Raw genomic sequence first — 10,092 nt, 5'->3', positions numbered from 1 at the left:
GCAGGGATGCAGGGGCTCGAATCCCTCCCTGCTTATGACAACAGCCTCCAAGTTGTCCTGGTCCAGACCTTGGAGCTCTGCACCAGGCTGCAAGCAGGCAAGAGTGGCCAGCTGGCTGCCATCACCGGGCTCCATGAGAGGGGCCCACAGGGAAGCCTGACTGGGACTGTGTGTGCACTGCACTTCCAGCCATGAGCTCCATGGAGGCTGCCAGTCTGGGAGGGAAGCCAGTGGTAGGCCGGTGGGTGGGTGGGGTGGGGGCCTCACAGGGCTCGCACTCCCCAGTCTGCTCCAACTCCTGCTGGATGTCAGCGTCCCCCTGGGGCTCTTCTCTGACAGCCAAGTGCAGTATGTGGGCGAGGACCGTAAGGCCGTCATGGGTGGCATAAGCACAAACCTGCTGCTGGGGTGAGGGGCTCTGAATCTACATGCTCCATCCCCCAATTCAGTGCTGGGGAGCGAGGCAGGAGAGAGAGTCAGAGAAAAAGAGAGAGACACAAATGTGAAGATACTTCAAAAAGTGTATAGAAAAATAGAATTAAAAGATAATACAAATCTTTCCATGAACTTTTCGAAGTACTCTCATACAGAGAGAAAGACACATATACACACGTACAGAGAGAGATTGAGAGACAGAGACAGATAAATACACACACAGTTGAACTTCAACTTGAACTCTTTGAACTTGCATTTTCGTGGGTGGTCCTGGCCGAGGGTGGTTGGATGGAAACAGGACAGACCCGGCCAACGTTCTAATGTCATCAGGGGTGAGCCTGAGGGTGTGGGAGGTGTCCCGGGCAATGCCCAGGCTTCCGATGTAGGTGACCCAGAGGGGTCTTCAGAGTGAGTCGTCAGAGTTGGGAGTGATAGTGAGTCTGGGTCAGGGTGTGTTGGGTCTGAGGGGCCTGTGGGATTTCAGAGTGTCCAGGAAGCCGGGGTGGGGTGGAGGAAGCGGGTATAGAGCTGGAGGTGGGGAAAAAGTCTACCGTGCAGACAAGGGTGTGGGAGGGCTTTGCCTGACCAAGACGGGGTGCCAGAATGAGAGTGGGGAGCAAGAGCAGGAGTAGACTCAAGGCCGAGCCCTTGGGAGAGAGGTGGCCCATGGAGGAGGCTGGCCTGGGCACACAGGAAGCGCTCACTAATTGCAGACAGTCCATGGGGCCTGCTAGAAACCTAACACTGACTACCACCCCACAGAAAGGGGTGGGGAAGGCAGACTGCTGGCTCTGCCCGCAGCCCTGTGTGCCCCCGGCTTCTCGCCCATGCCCATCCAGGTCCTGATCTCTGAAAGCATTTGGGGTCCCTGCCTTGTGAACCCTGGGGCCCCTGCAGCCCACTCACTCCTGTGAAGCCCAGAGAGGCTGAGCCATGGTCGGGGGTCACAGACACAATGGAGAGCACCTGGCTTCTCACCGTGACCAGGGACACACTCTCACTTTGCCCAGGCTGGTGGCACTGCTTATGGGAAGAGAAACATCCCAGGACCCAGAAACTGCTCTGGGCACTCAGAGGCTATGCACAGTCCCCTAGAATGCTTCTAGGAAGGAGGGTGGGCAGAGCTGTGTCCATTATTCAGATGAGGAAACTGAGGCTCAGGAGTTAATTACCAGACTGTCTGAGGGCAAGGATATTTTGGGAAGGGGGGAAACTGAGCAGATTTAGGGAACAGGGGCTGCAGCGAGGCAGAACTCTTGTCCACTCGCCCATTTCTCAGATAGGAAAAGAGGGTGCTTTGTGCTAATGGCCTGGCTTGGTGCTCCACACACATTTCCTCAGAGCTCACAGCAACACTGTGGGGCAGGGCAAAGGCCCAGAGATGGGGAGGGACCAGGCCAGGGCCACACAGTGAGTCAAGAGCAGAGCTGGGGCTGGGGCCCAGGCCTCCACGTCTCAGCCTCTGTTGAGACTGCAACCACCATCTCTGGCCTCCCTGAACCCCTGGCTTGGGGATGCGCTGGGTTGGGGAGGCTGGTGGGTGGGATCCCCCTTCCATGATGGGCTTGTCCCAGCCCTGGGCGGGGCCATGGCTCTGAGCCCCATCTGCAGGACAGGAGTGACGATGCCACCTATCTGGTGCCCCCTATGCCTGGCACAATGCCTGGGACACAGCTGGTGTAGAGAAAGGGTCTTGTGGTCCTTCTGCTTCCTCCTGGTGACCATGGCAGCACAGAGAGGGCCAGGCTGTGGGCTCCAGCCTTCCCGCTGAGGTGCTGTGAGGCCCGGCCCTCCCTGAGCCTCTGTCTCCCCATACAGGCTCTGGGCAGGTGGGGTGGTGTCTGTGCTCGGGGCTGCCGCAGGTGGCTTCTCCCTTGGGTCCTCCAGGCCTGGCGGTGAAGGAGGCCCGGCTCAGAGCAGCTTCCCTGTGCTCAGTGCTGTCAACTGTGAGCCAGCGTGGGCAGGGGGGTCTACTGGGGACAACAGGCGGGGCCCAGAGGGGGAATGAGGGGCCGAAGTCTCAGAAGGGACAGGGAGGCAGCCACAAGGTTTCTGAGCCCCCTGTCTCCCTGTCCCGGTTCACTTTCTGTCTCCCTCCCCCCCCTGTCTGTCTGTCCTCTCGCTCTTACAGCTTCTTTGCCTCGTTCTCTCTGCCTTTCTTTTTTGACGATCTCTTTGTCCTGTCTTTGGCCTTGTGTTTTTCTCTGCCTCTGCCCCTCTATCTCTCTGTCTCTCAGTCCCTGCTTCTGTGTCCCTGATTCTCTCTCATCTCAGGCACCCTGGGGTTCTAGCCCCTGTTTACCATCACATATGGTAGCCAACTTATCCTGATTTGCTTGGGACCATCCCGGTTTTCAAATGGAAAGTCCCTCATCCTGGGAACTCCCCCAGTCTTGGGCAAAACCAGAATGGTTGGCCAACCTGTTGCTATGTGACCAGGGGTGGCGAGTATCTCCTCTCCTCTCTGGGCCTCCCCCCTGCATTGGTGTCCAAGGAGTGGCCCTGGGGGTGGGCTGGTGACTCATCCCTCCCTGCCCTTCTCAGCACCTGCTTGCAGTGCTGGTGCCCCTGGGTATGCTGGGCACCATCCAGTGCACACTGGCTCTATGGCTTGTCTTCATGGGCCATGGCATGGGGCTCAGCCTTAAGGTAAATGTCTTTCTATCCCTCCCTGCCCTTCTCAGCACCTGCTTGCAGTGCTGGTGCCCCTGGGTATGCTGGGCACCGTCCAGTGCACACTGGCTCTATGGCTTGTCTTCATGGGCCATGGCATGGGGCTCAGCCTTAAGGTAAATGTCTTTCTGGGGGGACCCAGAGCCCCTGCTGTGCCTTTCTTGCCCCCAGGTACCCCTGTGCCTGAAGTCACAGAACATGGCCTTTCCTCTGCAGCTCAGTCCCCTGGCAGTGGCCCTGCCTCCACTGCAAGGACTCATGTTCTACCTGGGCACCTGCTAGGACTTCCCGTCGGCTGTGTTCTCTGTCCTGATCAATATTCCCCTGCAGACCCTTCCCTGCAGGCAGGTCCTGCGCCCCAGCCCCTAGACCTTCCATGCAGCAATCACAGCCCAACCCCAAATACCCCATGCATCAGGAGCTCACGCCTGCTACAACCCCAGCATTGTAGACTTTGGATTGGGCCATGGAGTCAGCCAACACAGCTTCTGAACTCCCCACAGCTCCTCATACACAATTTTGGGGAGACATGTTTTTAAGCCCTCACTCAATGCCAATTTACTTCATCTTTTTATAGAATTCTAACCACCTTGGATACGGGTTTTCCAAACTCATTAGGCTGCTGATATAACACAGCTGTTAAGAACATGGACTCAGATGGCCTGAGTCTGAATTCTGGCTCTGCCCCTTATTGGGGCAAGTTTTTCCTCAAGTCTCGGGTTCCTCATCTGTAAAATGGGTTCAGTAACACTACTGACCTCCTTATAATACACAACGTACGATATCTCTTGCCCATGGGTCACGTAGCTGGTGAGTGGTAAAGCTGAAATTCAAACCCAGGAAGAAGCCTGGCTACAGAGCCTGTTTTGGTTTTGTTTGTTTTCTTTTCAAATAGGCCATATTTTAAATCAGCACCATATTTTTTTAATACTGTATGTTTTAAACTCGATTCTCTGAAGGTACATAATGTCCAATAATTGTGAGCTGTTATTGTTATTGTCATCATTATAATAGGCAGCATGCTGGGAGGAGGGGCAGGAGGCTTGGAGGAGTGGCATGTTGCTACAGAGCAACGACATCTCAAAGCAGAGCTCAAAGCAGGTGTGTGTAGGCTCAGGATGGCCTGTGCTCAGCAGGTGAAGGGGTTATCCACTCCTCCATGTGGCCACAAGAGCCATGTCCCTTCTGGAAAGAATTCCGTCAAGATAGGGGGAACAAACAAGGCGTGGCACATCCAGAGCTGGGCCCGTGAGGACAGGAAATTGACATGGGGGCCACAGCTGTGCCTGCCAATGCCCCTCTGATGTTTGCTGGGAACGTTTTGCCTCTTTACACAGCCTAGTGGCTGCAGTTTCATCTGAGCCTCAGAACGGCCTCTGCCAGGCAAAACGACTGCTCCATTTCATGGATTAGGAAACTGAGGCTCAGAGGGGAGCAGTGACTTGCTAGCTCCCTGTGCTGATCTCCACCCCTCACTGGGATGTCCACACACCCAAAGGGGGACACAGTTACTCTGGCTTCAGAGGCCTGGGGTGCACAGAGGGGTCAAACACTGTTCTGGTGTAATCTCTCAGGGTTTGCCTATCAGGCCTGGCATGTTCAATTTTCAAAGAAGCTGACTATCTCAGTGGTAGAATCACTGGAAGAAAAGGTCCAAGGAGGCCTGAATTGCTGCTCATTTCTGCCACAGACACGCTGGGTGCCCTCAGGCATGCCTTAGTCCTCTCTAGGCCTCAATTTGCCACATGGGGCTTGCATCAAATCAGTGTTTCCCAAAGTGAGAACCTTGAACCATACATAGTATGTGCAGTGATTCTAGGCAGTATAGCATATGGTGTTAAATAACAATTGATAGGGGCCGGCCAGTGGCCCACTTGGGAGAGCGTGGTGCTGACAACACCAAGTCAAGGCTTAAGATCCCTTTACCAGACATCCTTAAAAAAAAAAATTTGATGCACAACGAGAACAAATATTTCCTTTTCAGTTTTCTCTTTTAAAAGATTTGTGTAGAATTGGTAATTTTTTCTTAAATGTTTGATAATTTCACCAGTAAAAACATCTAGACTTGAAACTCAAATTTCTCTGATAAATGTCTATTTTTAGTTTCTATTTCTTCTTGAGTTAGTTCTGGTCATTTACGTTTTTTAAGAAATTTGTCCATTTCATCTAAATTATTGGATTTATTCTCATAAAGTTGTTCACAATATTCCCTTGTTTCCCCATTAATGTCTGTAGTAGGCTCTATAATGTTGTCCATTTTAAATTTAATATTGGTAATTTGTATCTTCTTTCTCCTTGATTGAAAGAGCTAGAGGTATCAATTTTCAAATTTCCTTTAAACCTTCTAATGAAACCAAAGGGAAAGTGTGTGTTTGGTGCTAACAGTCTTCAAAAATAGCTCTAATGTTTACTACTTTGCCTTTTTAACAGAGAGAGAGAGAAGAGAGAGAGAAGGTCCCAGGTCAGGGCCTTCAGCATCCAGCTATTAAATTTAATTACATTTTGGGGGATGTTTATTAAATTTTCAGTTGCTTTTTTATTTCTGGAGAATAATTCTGATTTTCCATTCATACTACAGTTCCCTTTAAAAACAAATTTATTATGTAAAAAGGAAAATAGTCAACTTCACAAAAACTAATAAGTGACTGAGAGGGGAAGTAGCTCACACACCTGCCCAAAGGAAGTGGCTGCAGTGGGACCCATGGAGTCAGCGGAACTCTCTAGCCAGGGCCAGGGATCACTGCAGCCAGGCACCCTATATTTTTGGCCTCAGAGGCCCCTTGTTTGAGGCCTGAAGACACAAGATGCCTGGGAAAGAACAGGACATGGGCTTGAGCCAGGAGGGCCTGGGCCCTGAAGATGGTGGCACTGGCTTGTCCCCCTCAGTACCCTAACTGTGGCTCCCTCAAGAAAGTCGTCTTCGGGATGCTCGCTGGCTGCCTTGGTGAGTGGGACTTGGGGCTCTGCCTGGGGAATTGGGAGGGACAAAAGGTTTCTGAGTCTCTAGAGGGTGAGGCCGTAGTGGGAGAGGCCGTTCCAAACAGGGAGGGGGTTCCCAGGAAGGGATGTTGTTTCGGGAGGAAAACTCACCTGTTACCCATGACTGAGCACATTACATGGACTCTCCCTTCACAGGGATTTTGATGCTGCCTGCTTTTCACTTGAGAAAACTGAAGGTCAGAGGGATTATGTTGGTCTTGTCTGGCTCTCTGCAGCGTTGGAAGCGTCGGGCTAAAGGAGCCGGGTAACGACCCTGGAATCAGTAGTGTCTCAGGGTTGAGTTGACACTCAGCAGAATGTGGGCTCCCGAGTGGGACTGACTTGGGCTCAGGTCCCAGCTTCTTTCCTCACTCCTGGTGTGACCCTGGCAAGTGTCTAAACCTCTAGGAGCCTCAGTTTTCACATCCATAAAATGGGGGTAATGATTGGTGGTTGAATTCCTTGGTGTGGGGAGAGGACATGGGTTGGCAAAGGGGCTGAGGATGGCAGTTGAAGTCTTGTGGTGCCCATCATGCTCACCGTCGGTGATCCTGGGGCTAGAGCTGACGCCTTGGGCATCCCCGTGGTACTGTGGGAGGAGGGCCGGTCGGTCGTGGTGACATGTGCCCTGTGGAGCTGCTGCTGGCCTGGCCCAGCGGCTCACCCTTCCCATGCCTGGACTCGAGGTGATGAGGGCTGCACAGGGGGGCCTGCCCCCGGTCCTCCGCACGAGGTCCCCGTCCCAGTGCCTCTCAGAAAAGGCTGTGCTGACTCTTCCCCACTGAGGCGTGAGAGACTGAGAGCGGCACAGGCCAGGGATGGAGTCAGGCCACAGAGACATGGTGCTGATGGTGCAACGACCGACTGCAGCAGCAGGGCCGGCAGGGAGCTGCACTTTTAGGGACAGATCACAGGTGGGGGGAGGGGCAACTCCTGGGAGGCCCTCTCTGCCTTGTCCCTCCGTCCCTTGCAGGACCTGGTCCTCACAGCCACGTTTGTGGTTTGCGGATGCAAGCTCATGGGCACTGTGGACGTGGAGAGGTGAGCAGGGTGGCCTCAGGGATGGCTGTCCCAAGACCTACCTCCTGGCTGTCCTTCCCCTGCCCAAGTCCCAGGAAGTCTCAAGTCCCCTCCACACCTTCTGAGGAAGGTGGTCCCTCCCCACCCAATGCCGGGTACAGACTCCTTAGAAATGGAGGATCCCATCCTCATGTCAGGACAGGTCTGGAGCGGGTGCTCTGGGTTCTTTTGTGGCTTCAGAGCATAGGCTTTGGTGCCTGACTGCTCTGGGTGCAAATCCTGAGTTGCTGTATGACACGGGGCAAGTGACTACCCCTCTCTGGGCCCTGTGGCCTTGTCTGCTCGGTGGGGAAGCAGTGGCGCCACCGCCTGGAGAGAGAGGGGAGGCAGCGGCAGGCTCGGCGCGTCTCAGTCGCTCAGGTCGTCCTCTCTTGTTGCTGTTACCAGACTGCCTTTCTCTCTGGAAATCTGAGGGACTGGCTCCAAGCCTCCCTGGGTCAGAGCTTAACCCCTCCTTGCTCCCAGGGCTTCTGGTCACATTGGTGGAAACTGAGGCTCAAAGAGGTTGAGACTTGCCCTCGGTCACACAGTGAGAGGTGCCTGAGTGGGGGTGGGTGTTGGACCCCTGCCGCAGGCTGTTCCATGGCAGCCCCTCTTGAAGAGAGGGTGTCACAGGGCAGGGACACCCCGACAGGGCCTGCAGCCTTAGTGGGGAACGTTCCTGTGAGTGTGGGAGGCCAGGACTTGGGGCTTCTGACACATTCTCTCTGGAGGGTGCAGAGTTGATGGTGGAGGGAGGTCCCCTCTGACGCCTCCTTCTCCACAGTCACAGGTGTCAGACCTCAGCCCGCTGATTCCCATGCTCTGGTGTGATGGCCTGGTGCCTGGCATTCATGGTGAGCTCTGACCGGCCTTCCTGGGGTGGTGGGGACATGGTCAGCAGCACCGCCTGTCATCTGCACCGGCTCCACTGGTGTTGGGACCCCCTTGTGGTATCCAGCAGGCCTCTCATGTGTCCACAGCAGAATGGAAGATGTTTACAGGGGCGACATCAGGTCTGAGCCTCCCTGCGTGAACCAAGGCCCTGTGAGAGGAACAGACTGGCTGGCGGTCACACAGCTGAGAAGTCGCGGGCTGAGGTGTGGCTTACCCAGCCCTGAGGGAGTCACTTCCCCCTGGCAGTGACTGGACGCTCACAGCCTGCAGCCCAGCAGCCTGCATGTGGCAGAGCCAGGTGACCATCAGATCCTGCAGTGGCCTCTTGACATGGGAAGGGAGATGAGTTAGCCCTGCCTGGTGTGGACTCAGGGCAGAAGCTGGACCTGGTGTGGGCCTATCTCAGTCTCTCTGAAGGCAGCTGGCAGGGGACCCCTGATGCCCCTGGAGGTGCGGCCCAAAGAATCTCAGCAGAAGGCTCTAATTCTCTTACAAATGCTCGCATGTTGTGGCCTGCCCCATAAATGTAATTTAATATAAAAACACCATTTAGATACAGGTAAATCTCTTTACTGTCCCCTGCCCCAAATCTCTGCGTGAGATCACCCTTGTCCCTCTTGTCGTTTCCCAGCCCACTGGCTTGGCTGTGGTGTTCCTAGAATGTTTTGAGGGGCAGTGGGGTGTCACTCCTTTCTCAAACTTGGTGATAGGGCAGGCTCTGAGTCTCAGTGACTTTGCACTTTCTGCCTTTGGGCGGAACTAACGGGGCTGATGTTTCCTTCTCAAAGTGCAGAGCTGGTTTTACTCTGGAGCCTGGGGTCCTCATGGCCCCTCCCCCATACCCTATTCTGCTCCCCACCCCCCAGCTAGACAAGGCAGAGGCTTGGTAGTACCTTTCTCCACGGGTTCGGGGACAGGAACTGTTGACAAGGCAGGCGAAATTGAGACACACACGGAGATCTTCAAACACAGGACGATGGTGGTTCCAGGAGGCTGATGGAGCAGAAGAGATGATTGTTAAATAAGCGGACACTCTCAGCACGGTCACGCTCAACTCCCTGGTTGTCCTGAGGTCCTGTGCACTGCAAGTCTTATTGAAGGATGGAGGTGGGTGCTCTTCCATTTTATAGAAGAGAGCAGAAGCTTGGAGAGGGGAAGTTACTTGCCTAGGTCACACAGCGTGGAAGCCAGAGTGGGACTGGCACTGAGACCAGGCCAACCCCTGAGCCTGGCTCACCCTCCCACAACTCCCTGGTTGCCCTCCTGGTTCTGCCCCGCTCTGGCTGGTGACCATGCCCTGGTGGCTAAACCTCTCTGAGACTCATTTGGAAATTGAGGTAGCCTCTCCTGGTGATTCAGAAGGTTGAAATAAGAAATGACAACCTCCCAATGGGTGGCACTCTATAGCTAGTCTAGGACCGAGGACCCTTCAGGGAGGAGGAAGAAGTAGCTGTCTCCAAAACCAGTTCAGAAAATCCACGAAATCTTGTGTTCTCGAGTAACCTCACCCCACCTGGGCTTACCCACCTGCTGGGACAGGGGGACAGGGTCCCTCTACAGCTGGACTGTTAGAAAGTCCCTCCTTGGGTGGCACCCACTTCTACCTTCCACTCTGGCCTAGCTCTGCCCAGGAGGGCAGCTTGGGGTTGGAGGGTGCCAGGCCTCGCAGCTGTGATCCCTCGGCTTCTTGCAGGGACCACAGGCATCACCTAACTGCGCCAGCTTGCAGGGGCTCCAAGGCCTGCTGCCTCGTCCCCCCTGGGCACCCACAGCCACAGACCCCCTGGCTCCCAGCTCTTTTTTTCCTACCCTTCACCAGCAGTGACTCCAGAACTAGATAGCACAGCTGTGAGCTGCCCACCTCCGGCGCAGCAGGGCAAGCCCTCTGCCCAGGGCCCAGGGTGTTCGTTACTTGCCATTTTTATTGCTCACCCCCCTTTGCAAAACCCAGGGTCTCAGAGCCTCCTGGGATGGTGCCTGGCATGTCTGTGCTAATTGGAAAGGGCTGTCCAGGGACTTCCTTCCTGTCCCAGGGGGACCTTCAGGAGG

Source organism: Galeopterus variegatus, unplaced genomic scaffold, assembly GCF_000696425.1.
Source record: "Galeopterus variegatus unplaced genomic scaffold, G_variegatus-3.0.2 Scaffold65, whole genome shotgun sequence".
Lineage (NCBI taxonomy): Eukaryota > Metazoa > Chordata > Mammalia > Dermoptera > Cynocephalidae > Galeopterus > Galeopterus variegatus.
The sequence above is the reverse complement of the archived record's forward strand: the minus strand, read 5'-3'. Positions refer to the sequence as shown.